The sequence below is a fragment of the Chiloscyllium plagiosum genome, unplaced genomic scaffold (assembly GCF_037043375.1).
Source record: "Chiloscyllium plagiosum isolate Xiang-an unplaced genomic scaffold, Cpla_swu_hap1 HiC_scaffold_39, whole genome shotgun sequence".
Taxonomy (NCBI): Eukaryota; Metazoa; Chordata; class Chondrichthyes; order Orectolobiformes; family Hemiscylliidae; genus Chiloscyllium; species Chiloscyllium plagiosum.
In genome coordinates, this window is record NW_028270177.1 from 73,523,489 (window position 1) to 73,540,610 (window position 17,122).

Here is a 17,122-nt window from a genome sequence, read left to right on the forward strand (position 1 = left end):
CTGTCGCCCTCTCTCTCTGTCCCCCTCTCTCGGTCACCCTCTCTCTGACACCCCTCTCTCTGTCCCCCTCTCTCTCTGTCCCCCTCTCTCTCTGACCCCACGTCCATCTGTCCCCCTCTTTCTGTCCCACTCTCTCTGCCCCACTCTCTGCCCCCCTCTCTCGGTCCCCCTCTCTCTCTGTTCCCCTCTCTCTGTCCCGCTCTCTCTCTGTCCCCCTCTCTCTCTGTCCCCATCTCTCTCTGTCCCTCCTTCTCGCTGTCCCCCTCTCTCTGTCCCACTCTCTCTGTTCACTCTCTCTCTGTCCCGGTGCTCTCTCTGTCCGCATCTCTTTCTGTCCCCCCTATCTATCCCTCCTCTCTCTGTCCACTCCCTCTCTGTCCACCCCTTCCCCCCGTTTCCCCACTCAGTCCATCCCCCTCTCTCTGTCCCCCAGTCTCTGTTCCCGGCTCACTGTCCCCCTCTCTCTGACGGACTCTCTCTCCCCAACTCTGTACCCCTCTCTCAGTCCCCCACTCTCTGTCTCCCCCCCCCCACTGTCCCGCTCTCTCTGTCCCCCCCTCTCTGCCCCATCTCTCTCTGTCCCCCCTCTCTGTCCCACTCTCTCTGCCCCCCTCTCTGTCACCGTCTCTCTGTCCCCGCTCACTCTGTCCCCCTCTTTCTGGCCCACTCTCTCTATCCCCGTCTCTCTGTCCCCCTCTCTCTGTCCCTCTCTCTCTGTCCCTCTCTCTCTGTCCCCCTCTCTCTTTCACCCTCTCTCTTTCACCCTATCTCTGTCCACCCCTCTCTGTCCCCCTCTATCTGTCGCCCTCTCTGTCACCGTCTCTCTGTCCTCCCTCGGTCTGTCCCCCTCCCTCTGTCCCCCTCTCTCTGTCCCCCCTCTCTGTCCCCCTCTCTCTGCACCCTCCCAGTCCCCCTCTCTCTGTCCCCCCTCCCTCTGTCCCCCTCGCTCTGTCCCTCTCTCTGTCCCCCTCCGTCTGTCCCCCTCTCTCTGAACCTCCCTCTCTGTCCCCCCCTCTCTCTGTAGCCCCTCTCTCTGTCCCCCTTCTCTCTGTCCCCCACTCTCTCTGATCCCCCCTTTCTCTGACCCCCTCTCTCTGACCCCTCTCTCCGTCTCATCTCTCTGTCCCCCTCTCTCTGTCGCCATATCTGTCACCATCTCTCTGTCGCGCTCTCACTGTTCACCTCTCTCTCTGTTCCCATCTCTCTCTGTCCCCCCCTCTCTGTCCTCCCCTCTCTGTCCTCCCTCTCTGTCCCCATCTCTCTGTCCCCCCTCTCTGTCCCCGCTCACTCTGTCCCCCTCTTTCTGTCCCCACTCTCTCTGTCACCCCCTCTCTGTCCCCCCTCTCTGTCCCCCCCTCTCTGTCCCCCTCTCCCGCTGTTCCCCCCTCTCTCTGACCCCCTCTCTCTGACCCCCTCTCTCTGTCCCCCTCTCTCTGACCCCTCTCTCTGACCCTCTCTCTGTCCCACTCTATCTGTCGCCATATCTGTCACCGTCTCTCTGTCGCTCTCTCTCTGTCCACCTCTCTGTCTCTTCCCATTTGTCTCTGTTCGTCCCTCTCTGTCCCACCCTCTCTGTAACCCCTCTCTGCCTCTCTCTCTCTGTCACCCCTCTCTGTCCCCCTCTCTCTGCCCCCCTCTCTCTGCCCCCCTCTCTCTGTCCCCCTCGCTGTCCCACTCTCTCTGACCCTCTCTATCACCGACTATCTGACCCCCTCCCTATGACCCATCTCTCTCTGTCCCCCCTCTCTGTCCCAATCTCTCTGCCCCCTCTCTGTCACCGTCTCTCTGTCCCTACTCACTCTGTCCCCTTCTCTCTGTTCCCGCGTCCCGCTGACCCCCTCTTTCTGTCCCACTCTCTCTGTCGCCCTCTTTCTGTCCCACTCTCTCTGTCCCCCTCTACCTCCCCCTCTTTCCGTCCCCTCTATCTGACCCCATCTATCACCCACACTCTCTGTGCCCCTTTCTCTCTGTACCTTCTCTATGCCCCCTCGCTCTCTGTCCCCGCACTCTGTCCCCCCCTCTCTCTGTCCCCCCCTCTCTCTGTCCACCCCCCTCTCTGCTCCCCCCTCTCTCTGTCCCCACTCTCTCTGTCTCCCACTCTCTGTCCCCCCTCTCTCTGTCCCCCCCTCTCTCTGTCCCCCCTCTCTGTCCCCCCCTCTCTCTGTCCCACTCTCTCTCTGTTTCCCCCTCTCTCTGACCCCCTCTCTCTGTCCCCCTCTCTCTGACCCCTCTCTCTGACCCCTCTCTCTGTCCCACTCTCTCTGTCGCCATATATGTCACCGTCTCTCTGTCGCTCTCTCTCTGTCCATCTTTCTGTCTGTTCCCATTTGTCTCTGTTCCTCCCTCTCTGTCCCACCCTCTCTGTAACCCCTCTCTGCCTCTCTCTCTCTGTCTCCCCTCTCTGTCCCCCTCTCTCTGCCCCCCTCTCTCTCTGCCCCCCTCTCTCTCTGCCCCCCTCTCTCTGGCCCTCTCTCTCTCTGCCCCCTCTCTCTCCCCCACTCTCTGTCCCACTCTCCCTGTTGCCCTCTCTCTGCCCACTCTGTCCCCCTCTCTCTGACCCCCACTCACTGTCCACCAATCTCTGTCCCCTCCTCTCTCTGACCCCCTCTAACTCCGTCACTCTCTGTGACCCTCTCTCTGTCGCCCACTCTCTGCCCCCTCTCTCTCTGTCCCCACGTCCCTCTGTCCCCCTCTTTCTGTCCCACTCTCTCTGCCCACCCCCCTCTCTGTCCCCCTCTCTCTGTCCCCCTCTCTCTCTGTCCCCCTCTCTCGGTCACCCTCTCTCTGCCCCCCTCTCTCTGCCCCCTTCTCTCTGGCCCTCTCTCTCTGCCCCCTCTCTCTCCCCCACTCTCTGTCCCACTCTCCCTGTTGCCCTCTCTCTGCCCACTCTGTCCCCCTCTCTCTGACCCCCACTCTCTGTCCCCCTCTCTCTCTGTCCCCCTCTCTCTCTGACCCCACGTCCATCTGTCCCCCTCTTTCTGTCCCACTCTCTCTGCCCCCCTCTCTGCCCCCCTCTCTCGGTCCCTCTCTCTCTCTGTTCCCCTCTCTCTGTCCCGCTCTCTCTCTGTCCCCCTCTCTCTCTGTCCCCATCTCTCTCTGTCCCTCCTTCTCGCTGTCCCCCTCTCTCTGTCCCACTCTCTCTGTTCACTCTCTCTCTCTGTCCCGGTGCTCTCTCTGTCCGCATCTCTTTCTGTCCCCCCTATCTATCCCTCCTCTCTCTGTCCACTCCCTCTCTGTCCACCCCTTCCCCCCGTTTCCCCACTCAGTCCATCCCCCTCTCTCTGTCCCCCAGTCTCTGTCCCCGGCTCACTGTCCCCCTCTCTCTGACGGACTCTCTCTCCCCAACTCTGTACCCCTCTCTCAGTCCCCCACTCTCTGTCTCCCCCCCCCACTGTCCCGCTCTCTCTGTCCCCCCATCTCTGCCCCATCTCTCTCTGTCCCCCCTCTCTGTCCCACTCTCTCTGCCCCCCTCTCTGTCACCGTCTCTCTGTCCCCGCTCACTCTGTCCCCCTCTTTCTGGCCCACTCTCTCTATCCCCGTCTCTCTGTCCCTCTCTCTCTGTCCCTCTCTCTCTGTCCCTCTCTCTCTGTCCCCCTCTCTCTTTCACCCTCTCTCTTTCACCCTATCTCTGTCCACCCCTCTCTGTCCCCCTCTATCTGTCGCCCTCTCTGTCACCGTCTCTCTGTCCTCCCTCGGTCTGTCCCCCTCCCTCTGTCCCCCTCTCTCTGTCCCCCCTCTCTGTCCCCCTCTCTCTGCACCCTCCCAGTCCCCCTCTCTCTGCCCCCCCTCCCTCTGTCCCCCTCGCTCTGTCCCTCTCTCTGTCCCCCTCCGTCTGTCCCCCTCTCTCTGAACCTCCCTCTCTGTCCCCCCCTCTCTCTGTAGCCCCTCTCTCTATCCCCCTTCTCTCTGTCCCCCACTCTCTCTGATCCCCCCTTTCTCTGACCCCCTCTCTCTGACCCCTCTCTCCGTCTCATCTCTCTGTCCCCCTCTCTCTGTCGCCATATCTGTCACCATCTCTCTGTCGCGCTCTCACTGTTCACCTCTCTCTCTGTTCCCATCTCTCTCTGTCCCCCCCTCTCTGTCCTCCCCTCTCTGTCCTCCCTCTCTGTCCCCATCTCTCTGTCCCCCCTCTCTGTCCCCGCTCACTCTGTCCCCCTCTTTCTGTCCCCACTCTCTCTGTCACCCCCTCTCTGTCACCCCTCTCTGCCCCCCCCTCTCTGTCCCCCTCTCCCGCTGTTCCCCCCTCTCTCTGACCCCCTCTCTCTGACCCCCTCTCTCTGTCCCCCTCTCTCTGACCCCTCTCTCTGACCCTCTCTCTGTCCCACTCTCTCTGTCGCCATATCTGTCACCGTCTCTCTGTCGCTCTCTCTCTGTCCACCTCTCTGTCTCTTCCCATTTGTCTCTGTTCGTCCCTCTCTGTCCCACCCTCTCTGTAACCCCTCTCTGCCTCTCTCTCTCTGTCACCCCTCTCTGTCCCCCTCTCTCTGCCCCCCTCTCTCTGCCCCCCTCTCTCTGTCCCCCTCGCTGTCCCACTCTCTCTGACCCTCTCTATCACCGACTATCTGACCCCCTCCCTATGACCCATCTCTCTCTGTCCCCCCTCTCTGTCCCAATCTCTCTGCCCCCTCTCTGTCACCGTCTCTCTGTCCCTACTCACTCTGTCCCCTTCTCTCTGTTCCCGCGTCCCGCTGACCCCCTCTTTCTGTCCCACTCTCTCTGTCGCCCTCTTTCTGTCCCACTCTCTCTGTCCCCCTCTACCTCCCCCTCTTTCCGTCCCCTCTATCTGACCCCATCTATCACCCACACTCTCTGTGCCCCTTTCTCTCTGTACCTTCTCTATGCCCCCTCGCTCTCTGTCCCCGCACTCTGTCCCCCCCTCTCTCTGTCCCCCCCTCTCTCTGTCCACCCCCCTCTCTGCTCCCCCCTCTCTCTGTCCCCACTCTCTCTGTCCCCCCCTCTCTCTGTCCCCCCTCTCTGTCCCCCCCTCTCTCTGTCCCACTCTCTCTCTGTTCCCCCCTCTCTCTGACCCCCTCTCTCTGTCCCCCTCTCTCTGACCCCTCTCTCTGACCCCTCTCTCTGTCCCACTCTCTCTGTCGCCATATATGTCACCGTCTCTCTGCCGCTCTCTCTCTGTCCATCTTTCTGTCTGTTCCCATTTGTCTCTGTTCCTCCCTCTCTGTCCCACCCTCTCTGTAACCCCTCTCTGCCTCTCTCTCTCTGTCTCCCCTCTCTGTCCCCCTCTCTCTGCCCCCTCTCTCTCTGCCCCCCTCTCTCTCTGCCCCCCTCTCTCTCTGCCCTCTCTCTCTGCCCCCTCTCTCTCCCCCACTCTCTGTCCCACTCTCCCTGTTGCCCTCTCTCTGCCCACTCTGTCCCCCTCTCTCTGACCCCCACTCTCTGTCCACCAATCTCTGTCCCCTCCTCTCTCTGACCCCCTCTAACTCCGTGACTCTCTGTGACCCTCTCTCTGTCGCCCACTCTCTGCCCCCTCTCTCTCTGTCCCCACGTCCCTCTGTCCCCCTCTTTCTGTCCCACTCTCTCTGCCCACCCCCCTCTCTGTCCCCCTCTCTATGTCCCCCTCTCTCTCTGTCCCCCTCTCTCGGTCACCCTCTCTCTGCCCCTCTCTCTCTGCCCCCTTCTCTCTGGCCCTCTCTCTCTGCCCCCTCTCTCTCCCCCACTCTCTGTCCCACTCTCCCTGTTGCCCTCTCTCTGCCCACTCTGTCCCCCTCTCTCTGACCCCCACTCTCTGTCCCCCAATCTCTGTCGCCCCTCCCTCTGACCCCCTCGATCTCCCCCTCTCTCTGTCCTGCTCTCTCTGTCCCCCTCTACCTCCCCCTCTTTCCGTCCCCTCTATCTGACCCCATCGATCACCCACACTCTCTGTGCCCCTTTCTCTCTGTACCTTCTCTATGCCCCCTCGCTGTCTGTCCCCGCACTCTGTCCCCCCCTCTCTCTGTCCCCCCCTCTCTCTGTCCACCCCCCTCTCTGCTCCCCACTCTCTCTGTCCCCACTCTCTCTGTCTCCCACTCTCTGTCCCCCCTCTTTCTGTCCCCCCCTCTCTCTGTCCCCCCTCTCTGCCCCCCCTCTCTCCGTCCCACTCTCTCTCTGTTCCCCCCTCTCTCTGACCCCCTCTCTCTGTCCCCCTCTCTCTGACCTCTCTCTCTGTCCCCACGTCCCTCTGTCCCCCTCTTGCTGTCCCACTCTCTCTGCCCACCCCCCCCTCTCTGTCCCCCTCTCTCTGTCCCCCTCTCTCTCTGTCCCCCTCTCTCGGTCACCCTCTCTCTGACAACCCTCTCTCTGTCCCCCTCTCTCTCTGTCCCCCTCTCTCTCTGACCCCACGTCCCTCTGTCCCCCTCTTTCTGTCCCACTCTGTCTGCCCCCCTCTCTGTCCCCCTCTCTCGGTCCCCCTCTCTCTCTGTTCACCTCTCTCTGCCCCCTCTCTCTCTGTCCCCCTCTCTCTCTGTCCCCATCTCTCTCTGTCCCTCCTTCTCGCTGTCCCCCTCTCTCAGTCCCACTCTCTCTGTTCACTCTCTCTCTCTGTCCCGGTGCTCTCTCTGTCCGCATCTCTTTCTGTCCCCCCATCTATCCCTCCTCTCTCTGTCCACTCCCTCTCTGTCCACCCCTTCCCCCCGTTTCCCCACTCAGTCCATTCCCCTCTCTCGGTCCCCCAGTCTCTGTCCCCGGCTCACTGTCCCCCTCTCTCGACGGACTCTCTCTCCCCAACTCTGTACCCATCTCTCAGTCCCCCACTCTCTGTCCCCCCCCCCACTGTCCCGCTCTCTCTGTCCCCCCTCTCTCTGCCCCATCTCTCTCTGTCCCCCCTCTCTGTCCCACTCTCTCTGCCCCACTCTCTGTCACCATCTCTCTGTCTCCGCTCACTCTGTCCCCCTCTTTCTTGCCCACTCTCTCTATCCCCGTCTCTCTGTCCCTCTCTCTCTGTCCCCCTCTCTCTGTCCCCGCTCACTCTGTCCCCTTCTCTCTGTCCCCGCGTCCCTCTGTCCCCCTCTCTCTGTCCCCCTCTTTCTGTCCCTCTCTTTCTGTCCCACTCTCTCTGTCCCCCCTCTCTCTGTCCCCCTCTCTCTGTCCCCCTCTCTCTGTCCCCCTCTCTCTGTCCCCCCTCTCTCTGTCCCCCTCTCTCTCCGTCCCCCTCTCTCTGTCCCCCTCTCTCTGTCCCCTCTCTCTATCCCACTCTCTCTGTAGCCATCCCTCTCCCACTCCCTCTCCCCCACTCTGTCCCCCACTCTATGAGCCTCCACTCTCTGTCCCCCCTCTCTCTGCCCCCTCTCTCTTTCACCCTCTCTCTTTCATCCTATCTCTGTCCCCCTCTCTCTGTTCGCCCTCTCTCTGTCCCCCTCTGTATGTCACCGTCTCTCTGTCCTCCTTCTGTCTGTCTCCCTCTCGCTGCCCCCCTTTCTTTGACACCCTCTCTTTCCCCCACTCTGTAACCCTCTCTCTGTCCCCACTCTCTCTGACCCCCTCTATCTTCCCCACTCTCTGTCCCCCTCTCTCTGTCCCCTCTCTCTATCCCACTCTCTCTGTAGCCATCCCTCTCCCACGCCCTCTCCCCGACTCTGTCCCCCACTCTCTGAGCCCCCACTCTCTATCACCCCTCCCTATGACCCCCTCTATCTCACGCTCTCTCGGTCCACCCCTCCCTCTGTCCCCTTCTTTCTGCCCCCTTTCTGCCCCCTGTCCCCATCTCTCTGTCCCCATGCTCTCTCTGTCCCTCTCTCCTTCCACACTCTGTCCTCTCCCCCTCTGTACCGCACGACCCTATCTGTTCCCCTCTCTCTGACCCTCTATCTGTCTTCTTCTCTCTGTCCCCCCTCTCTGTCCCCTGCTCTCTGTCCCCCTCTCTCTGTCCCCCCTCTCTCTGTCCCCCTCTTTCTGTCACCGTGTCTCTGTCCTCCCTCTGTCTGTCCCCCTCTCGCTGCCCCCCTTTCTGTGACACCCTCTCTTTCCCCCACTCTGTAACCCTCTCTCTTTCCCCACTCTCTCTGACTCCCTCTATCTTCCCGACTCTCTGTCCCCCTCTCCCTGTCCTCCCCCTCTCTGTATCCCTCTCTCTCTCTGTCCCCTCTCTCTCTGTCCCCCTTTCTCTCTGTCCCCCTGTCTCTCTGTTCTCCATCTCTCTGTCCCTCCTCTCTCTGCCCCCACTCTGTCACCATCTCTCTGTCCCCTCTCCCACTGTTCCCACTCGCTCTGTCCCCCTCTCTCTGCCCCCCGCACTCTGGGCCCCCCGTCCCCCCTCTGTCCTCTCTCTCTCTGTCACCCCTCTCTCTGTCCCCCTCTCTCTCTAACCCTCTCTGTCTCTGCCCCCCACTCTCTGGCCCTCTCTCTCTCTGCGCCCTCTCTCTCCCCCACTCTCTGTCCCACTCTCCCTGTTGCCCTCTCTCTGCCCACTCTGTCCCCCTCTCTCTGACCCCCACTCTCTGTCCACCACTCTCTGTCCTCTCCTCTCTCTGACCCCCTCTAACTCCGTCACTCTCTGTGACCCTCTCTCTGTCGCCCACTCTCTGCCCCCTCTCTCTCTGTCCCCACGTCCCTCTGTCCCCCTCTTTCTGTCCCACTCTCTCTGCCCACCCCCCTCTCTGTCCCCCTCTCTCTGTCGCCCTCTCTCTCTGTCCCCCTCTCTCGGTCACCCTCTCTCTGACACCCCTCTCTCTGTCCCCCTCTCTCTCTGTCCCCCTCTCTCTCTGACCCCACGTCCATCTGTCCCCCTCTTTCTGTCCCACTCTCTCTGCCCCCCTCTCTGCCCCCCTCTCTCGGTCCCCCTCTCTCTCTGTTCCCCTCTCTCTGTCCCGCTCTCTCTCTGTCCCCCTCTCTCTCTGTCCCCATCTCTCTCTGTCCCTCCTTCTCGCTGTCCCCCTCTCTCTGTCCCACTCTCTCTGTTCACTCTCTCTCTCTGTCCCGGTGCTCTCTCTGTCCGCATCTCTTTCTGTCCCCCCTATCTATCCCTCCTCTCTCTGTCCACTCCCTCTCTGTCCACCCCTTCCCCCCGTTTCCCCACTCAGTCCATCCCCCTCTCTCTGTCCCCCAGTCTCTGTCCCCGGCTCACTGTCCCCCTCTCTCTGACGGACTCTCTCTCCCCAACTCTGTACCCCTCTCTCAGTCCCCCACTCTCTGTCTCCCCCCCCCCCCACTGTCCCGCTCTCTCTGTCCCCCCCTCTCTGCCCCATCTCTCTCTGTCCCCCCTCTCTGTCCCACTCTCTCTGCCCCCCTCTCTGTCACCGTCTCTCTGTCCCCGCTCACTCTGTCCCCCTCTTTCTGGCCCACTCTCTCTATCCCCGTCTCTCTGTCCCTCTCTCTCTGTCCCTCTCTATCCTGTCCCCCTCTCTCTGTCCCCGCTCACTCTGTCCCCTTCTCTCTGTCCCCGCGTCCCTCTGTCCCCCTCTCTCTGTCCCCCTCTTTCTGTCCCACTCTTTCTGTCCCACTCTCTCTGTCCTCCTCTCTCTGTCCCCCTCTCTCTGTCCCCCTCTCTCTGTCCCGCTCTCTCTGTCCCCCACTCTCTCCGTCCCCCTCTCTCTGTCCCCCTCTCTCTGTCCCCTCTCTGTATCCCACTCTCTCTGTAGCCATCCCTCTCCCACTCCCTCTCCCCCACTCTGTCCCCCACTCTATGAGCCCCCACTCTCTGTCACCCCTCCCTATGACCCCCTCTATCTCACGCTCTCTCGGTCCACCCCTCCCTCTGTCCCCCTCTTTCTGCCCCCTTTCTGCCCCCCCCCCTCCCCCCGTCCCCATCTCTCTGTCCCCATTCTCTCTCTGTCCCTCTCTCCTTCCACACTCGGTCCTCTCCCCCTCTGTACCGCACAACCCTATCTGTTCCCCTCTCTCTGACCCTCTCTCTGTCCCCCTCTCTCTGTCCCCACTCTCTGTCCCCTGCTCTCTGTGCCCCCTCTCTCTGTCCCCCTCTCTCTTTCACCCTCTCTCTTTCATCCTATCTCTGTCCCCCTCTCTCTGTTCGCCCTCTCTCTGTCCCCCTCTTTCTGTCACCGTCTCTCTGTCCTCCTTCTGTCTGTCCCCCTCTCGCTGCCCCCCTTTCTTTGACACCCTCTCTTTCCCCCACTCTGTAACCCTCTCTCTGTCCCCACTCTCTCTGACCCCCTCTATCTTCCCCACTCTCTGTCCCCCTCTCTCTGTCCCCTCTCTCTATCCCACTCTCTCTGTAGCCATCCCTCTCCCACTCCCTCTCCCCCACTCTGTCCCCCACTCTCTGAGCCCCCACTCTCTATCACCCCTCCCTATGACCCCCTCTATCTCACGCTCTCTCGGTCCACCCCTCCCTCTGTTCCCCTCTTTCTGCCCCCTTTCTGCCCCCCCCCGTCCCCATCTCTCTGTCCCCATACTCTCGCTGTCCCTCTCTCCTTCCACACTCTGTCCTCTCCCCCACTGTACCGCACGAGCCTATCTGTTCCCCTCTCTCTGACCCTCTATCTGTCTCCCTCTCTCTGTCCCCACTCTCTGTCCCATAGAACATAGAACATAGAACATAGAACAATACAGCACAGAACAGGCCCTTCGGCCCACGATGTGGTGCCGAACTTCTAACCTAGATTAAGTACCCATCCATGTACCTATCCAAATGCCGCTTAAAGGTCGCCAATGATTCCGACTCCACCACTCCCACGGGCAGCGCATTCCATGCCCCCACCACTCTCTGGGTAAAGAACCCACCCCTGACATCTCCCCTATACCTTCCACCCTTCACCTTAAATTTATGTCCCCTTGTAACACTCTGTTGTACCTGGGGAAAAAGTTTCTGACTGTCTACTCTATCTATTCCTCTGATCATCTTTTAAACCTCTATCAAGTCACCCCTCATCCTTCGCCGTTCCAACGAGAAAAGACCGAGAACTCTCAACCTATCCTCGTACGACTTCCTCTCCATTCCAGGCAACATCCTGGTAAATCTTCTCTGCACCCTCTCCAAAGCTACCACATCTTTCCTATAGTGAGGCGACCAGAACTGCACACAGTACTCCAACTGTGGCCTAACCAAAGTCCTGTACAGCTGCAACATCACTTCACGACTCTTGAATTCAATCCCTCTGCTAATGAACGATAATACTCCATAGGCCTTCTTACAAACTCTATCCACCTGAGTGGCAACCTTCAAAGATCTATGTACATAGACCCCAAGATCCCTCTGTTCCTCCACCTGACTAAGAACCCTACCATTAACCCTGTATTCCGCATTCTTATTTGTTCTTCCAAAATGGACAACCTCACACTTGGCAGGGTTGAACTCCATCTGCCACTCCTCAGCCCAGCTCTGCATCATATCTAAGTCCCTCTGCAGCCGACAACAGCCCTCCTCACTGTCCACAACTCCACCTATCTTCGTATCATCTGCAAATTTACTGACCCACCCTTCGACTCCCTCATCTAAGTCATTAATAAAAATTACAAACAGCAGAGGACCCAGAACTGATCCCTGCGGAACTCCACTTGTAACTGGGCTCCAGGCTGAGTATTTACCATCTACCACCACTCTCTGCCTTCGACCGGTTAGCCAGTTTTCTATCCAGTTGGCCAAATTTCCCTCTATCCCATGCCTCCTGACTTTCCGCATAAGCCTACCATGGGGAACCTTATCAAATGCCTTACTAAAATCCATGTACACTACATCCACTGCTCTTCCCTCATCCACATGCTTGGTCACCTCCTCGAAGAATTCAATAAGACTTGTAAGGCAAGACCTACCCTTCACAAATCCGTGCTGGCTGTCCCTAATCAAGCAGTGTCTTTCCAGATACTCATAAATCCTATCCCTCAGTACCCTTTCCATTACTTTGCCTACCACAGAAGTAAGACTAACAGGCCTGTAATTCCCGGGGTTATCCCTATTCCCTTTTTTGAACAGGGGCACAACATTCGCTACTCTCCAGTCCCCTGGTACCACCCCCTTTGCCAGTGAAGACGAGAAGATCATTGCCAACGGTACTGCAATTTCCTCTCTAGCTTCCCACATAATCCTAGGATATATCCCGTCAGGCCCGGGGGACTTGTCTATCCTCAAGTTGTTCAAAATGTCCAACACATCTTCCTTTCTGACAGGTATCTCTTCTCGCTTACCAGTCCATTTCACACTCTCCTCTTCTACAATACGGTCCCTCTCGTTCGTAAATACTGAAGAGAAGTACTTGTTCAAGACCTCTCCTATCTCTTCCGACTCAATACACAGTCTCCCACTACTGTCCTTGATCGGACCTACCCTCATTCTCGTCATTCTCTGGTTTCTCACATACGCATAAAATGCCTTGGGGTTATCCTTGATCCTATCCGCCAACGATTTTTCATGCCCTCTCTTAGCTCTCCTAATCCCTTTCTTCAGGTCCCTTCTGGCTATCCTGTATCCCTCCACTGCTCTGTCTGAATCCTGTTTCCTCAACCTTATGTAAGCCTCCTTCTTCCTCTTTACCAGACATTCAACCTCTCTCGTCAACCAAGGCTCCTTCACACGACCATTTCTTTCCTGCCTGATAGGTACATACATATCATGGACACGTCGTATCTGCTCTTTGAAAAAGTTCCACATTTCCACCACATCCTTCCCTGACAGCCTATGCTCCCAACGTATGCTCCTCAAATCCTGCCTTACAGCATCGTAATTTCCCTTCCCCCAATTATAAAATCTACCTTGTTGTGCGCACCTATCTCTCTCCATAACCAAGGTGAAAGTCACAGAATTGTGGTCACCATCACCAAAATGTTCACCCACTAACAAGCCCACCACTTGTCCCGGTTCATTACCGAGTACCAAATCCAATATGGCCTCCCCTCTGGTTGGACAATCTACATACTGCGTTAGAAAAGCTTCCTGGACACACTGCACAAACACCGCCCCATCCAATCTACTTGATCTAAAGAGCTTCCAATCAATATTTGGGAAGTTGAAGTCGCCCATGACTACGACCCTGTGGCTTCTGCACCTTTCCAAAATCTGTTTCCCAATCTGTTTCTCCACATCTCTGCTGCTATTGGGGGGCCTATAGTAAACACCCAACAAGGTGACTGCACCTTTCCTATTTCTGACTTCAGCCCATACTACCTCCAGAGGCAGATCCCCCTCAAACTTCCTTTCTGCAGCCGTTATACCATTTCTAATTAGCAATGCCACCCCCCCTCCTTTTTTCCCACCCTCCCTAATCTTACTGAAACACCTGTAACCAGGAACCTCCAACAGCCATTCCTGTCCCACATCTATCCACGTTTCCGTGATCGCCACAACATCGTAGTCCCAGGTACCGATCCACGCCTTAAGTTCACCCACCTTATTTCTGATACTCCTTGCGTTGATGTATACGCACTTGAGCCCATCTCTGTGTCCGCTAGTAGTCCCTGTCAGTGCTACCTTCTCCACAGCCCCCCTACAGTCTTGGGCATCCTGACAAACAGCTAACCTACTTGCTGGACTACAAGTCCGGATCCCATCCCCCTGCCAAATTAGTTTAAACCCCCCCGATGAGTGCTAGCAAACCTACCCCCCAGGATATTGGTGCCCTTCTGGTTCAGGTGCAACCCGTCCTGTTTGTACAGGTCCCACCTTCCCCAGAATGCAGTCCAATTGTCCAAATATCTGAAGCCCTCCCTCCTACACCAGCCTTGCAGCCACGTGTTCAACTGCACTCTCTCTATTCTTTGCCTCACTGTCACGTGGCACCGGCAACAACCCAGAGATGACGACTCTGTCTGTCCTAGCTTTTAGCTTCCAGCCTAACTCCTTGAGCTCTTGAATGACCTCCCCACCCCTCTTCCTACCTATGTCGTTGGTGCCAATGTGCACCACGACTTCTGGCTGCACACCCTCCCCCTTAAGGATTCTGAAGACACGGTCTGAGACGTCTCGGACCCTAGCACCCGGGAGGCAACAAACCATCCGTGAGTCTCGCCCATGTCCACAGAACCGCCTGTCCGTCCCTCTAACTAGAGAGTCCCCTATAACTAGCGCTCTCCTCCTCTCCCCCTTTCCCTTCTGAGTCTCAGGGCCACAGACCCCTTCACTGCAGCTTACACCTGCAACGCTGTCCCCCCCAACAGTTTCCAAAGCTGTATATTTACTTTTTAGGGGAACGACCACAGGGGAACCCTGCACTGCCTGCTTCTTCCCCTTCCCACCTCTAACTGTTACCCAGCTACCTCTGTTCTCCGGCGTAACTATGTCCCTGTAGCGTCTATCAATCACCCTCTCAGCCTCTCGAATAATCCTCAGTTCATCCAACTCCAGTTCCAGTTCCCCTGCTCTCTGTCCCCCTCTCTCTGCCCCCCTCTCTCTGTCCCCCTCTTTCTGTCACCGTGTCTCTGTCCTCCCTCTGTCTGTCCCCCTCTCGCTGCCCCCTTCCTTTGACACCCTCTCTTTCTCCCACTCTGTAACCCTCTCTCTGTCCCTACTCTCTCTGACCCTCGCTATCTTCCCCACTCTCTGTCCCCCTCTCTCTGTCCCCCCCTCTCTGTATCCCTCTCTCTCTCTGTCCCCTCTCTCTCTGTCCCCCTCTCTCTCTGTCCCCCGTCTCTCTGTTCTCCCTCTCTCTTTCCCTCCTCTCTCTGCCCCCACTCTGTCACCATCTCTCTGTCCCCTCTCCCACTGTTCCCTCTCGCTCTGTCCCCCTCTCTCTGCCCCCCGCACTCTGGGCCCCCCGTCCCCCCTCTGTCCTCTCTCTCTCTGTCACCCCTCTCTCTGTCCCCCTCTCTCTCTAACCCTCTCTGTCTCTGACCCCCTCTCTCTGCCCCCTCGCTCTGTTCTCCGCTCTCTGTTCCCCCATCTCTATCGCCCTCTCTCTCTGCCTCCTCTTTGTCACCGTCTCTCTTCCCCCCCCCCGTCTCCGTCTCTCTGCCCTCTCTCAGTCACCGTCTCTCTGTTCGCCCCGCCGACCACCCCTCTCTGTCGCCCGCTCTCTGCCCCCTCTCTGTCACAGTTTCTCTGTCCCCCTCTCTCTGTCCCCCTCGTCCCCCCTCTCTCTGATCCCCCCCTCACTGTCCCCTCTCAGTCATCGTCTCTCTGTTCCCCCCCGTCCACCCCTCTCTGGCGCCCGCTCTCTGCCCCCTCTCTGTCACAGTTTCTCTGTCCCCCCCTCTATGTAGCCCTCTCTCTGCCCCCTCTCAGTCACCGTCTCACTGTTCGCACCGCCGTCCACCCCTCTCTGTCGCCCGCTCTCTGCCCCCTCTCTGTCACAGTTTCTCTGTCCCACTGTCTCTGTCCCCCTCGTCCCCCCCTCTCTCTGTTCCCCACCTCACTGTCCCCTCTCTGTCCCCCCGCTCTCTGTCCACCCCTCACTGTCCCCTCTCAGTCACCGTCTCTCTGTTCGCCCACCCCCGTCCCCCCTCTCTCTGTCCCCCCCTCACTGTCCCCTCTCTTTGTTAGCCTCTCTGCCCCGTCTGTCACCGTCTCTCTGCCCCTTCTCTCTCTGGCCCCCCTCTCTCTCTGTCCCGTCTCTCTCTCTGTCCCCACTCTTTCTGCCCACTCTCTCTACCCACATCTCTCTGTTCGCTCTCTGGTCCCCCCCCCTCTGCGCCCCTCTCTGTTCACCTCTCTCTCTGTACCCCCTCTCTCTCTGACCCCATCTCTCTCCGTCCCCCTCTCTCTCTGTCCCCCTCTCTCTTTAACCCCTCACTCTCTGACCCCCCTCTCTCTGACCCCCTCTCTCTCTGACCCCCTCTCTCTCTGACCTCCCCTCTCTCTGTCCCCCTCTCTCTCTGACCCCCCTTTCTCTGTCCCCCTCTCTCTCTGTACCCCCCCTCTCGCTGTCCCCCTCTCTCTCTGTACCCCCTCTCTCACTCTTACCCCCTCTCTCTCTGTCCCCCTCTCTCTCTGTACCCCCTCTCTCTCAGACCACCTCTCTCTCTGACCCGTTCTCTCTCTGTCCCCCTCTCTCTCTGACCCCCTCTCTCTCTGACCCCTCTCTCTCCCCCATTCTGTACCCCTCTCTCTCTGTCCCCCTCTCTCTCTGACCCCCTCTTCCCCCCTCTCTCTGTCCCCCTCTCTCTGTCCCCCTCTCTCTGTCCCCCCGCCTTTGACCGCCTCTCTCTCTCTGTCCACCTCTCTCTGCCCCCCTCTCTCTCTGTACCCCCTCTCTCTGTCACCCTCTCTCTGTCCCCGTCTCTCTGTCCATCCTCTCTCTGTCCCCCTCTCTCTGTCCCTCTCTCTCTGTCCCCCCCCTCTCTGTATCCCTCTCTCTCTCTGTCCCCCTCTCTCTCTGTCCCCCTCTCTCTCTGTCCCCCCGTCTCTCTGTTCTCCCTCTCTCTGTCCCTCCTCTCTCTGCCCTCACTCTGTCACCATCTTTCTGTCCCCTCTCCCTCTGTTCCCTCTCTCTCTGTACCCCCCTCTCGCTGTCCCCCTCTCTCTCTGTACCCCCTCTCTCACTCTTACCCCCTCTCTCTCTGTCCCCCTCTCTCTCTGTACCCCCTCTCTCTCAGACCACCTCTCTCTCTGACCCGTTCTCTCTCTGTCCCCCTCTCTCTCTGACCCCCTCTCTCTCTGACCCCTCTCTCTCCCCCATTCTGTACCCCTCTCTCTCTGTCCCCCTCTCTCTCTGACCCCCTCTTCCCCCCTCTCTCTGTCCCCCTCTCTCTGTCCCCCCGCCTTTGACCGCCTCTCTCTGTCCACCTCTCTCTGCCCCCCTCTCTCTCTGTACCCCCTCTCTCTGTCACCCTCTCTCTGTCCCCGTCTCTCTGTCCATCCTCTCTCTGTCCCCCTCTCTCTGTCCCCCTCTCTCTGTCCCCCCCTCTCTGTATCCCTCTCTCTCTCTGTCCCCCTCTCTCTCTGTCCCCCTCTCTCTCTGTCCCCCCGTCTCTCTGTTCTCCCTCTCTCTGTCCCTCCTCTCTCTGCCCTCACTCTGTCACCATCTTTCTGTCCCCTCTCCCTCTGTTCCCTCTCGCTCTGTCCCCCTCTCTCTGCCCCCCGCACTCTGGACACCCCGTCCCCCCTCTGTCCTCTCTCTCTCTGTCACCCCTCTCTCTGTCCCCTCTCTCTCTAACCCTCTCTGCCTCTGACCCCCTCTCTCTGCCCCCTCGCTCTGTTCCCCGCTTTCTGTTCCCGCATCTCTATCGCCCTCTCTCTGCCCCCTCTTTGTCACCGTCTCTCTCCCCCCCCCCCCCTCTCTGTCTCTCTGCCCTCTCTCAGTCACCG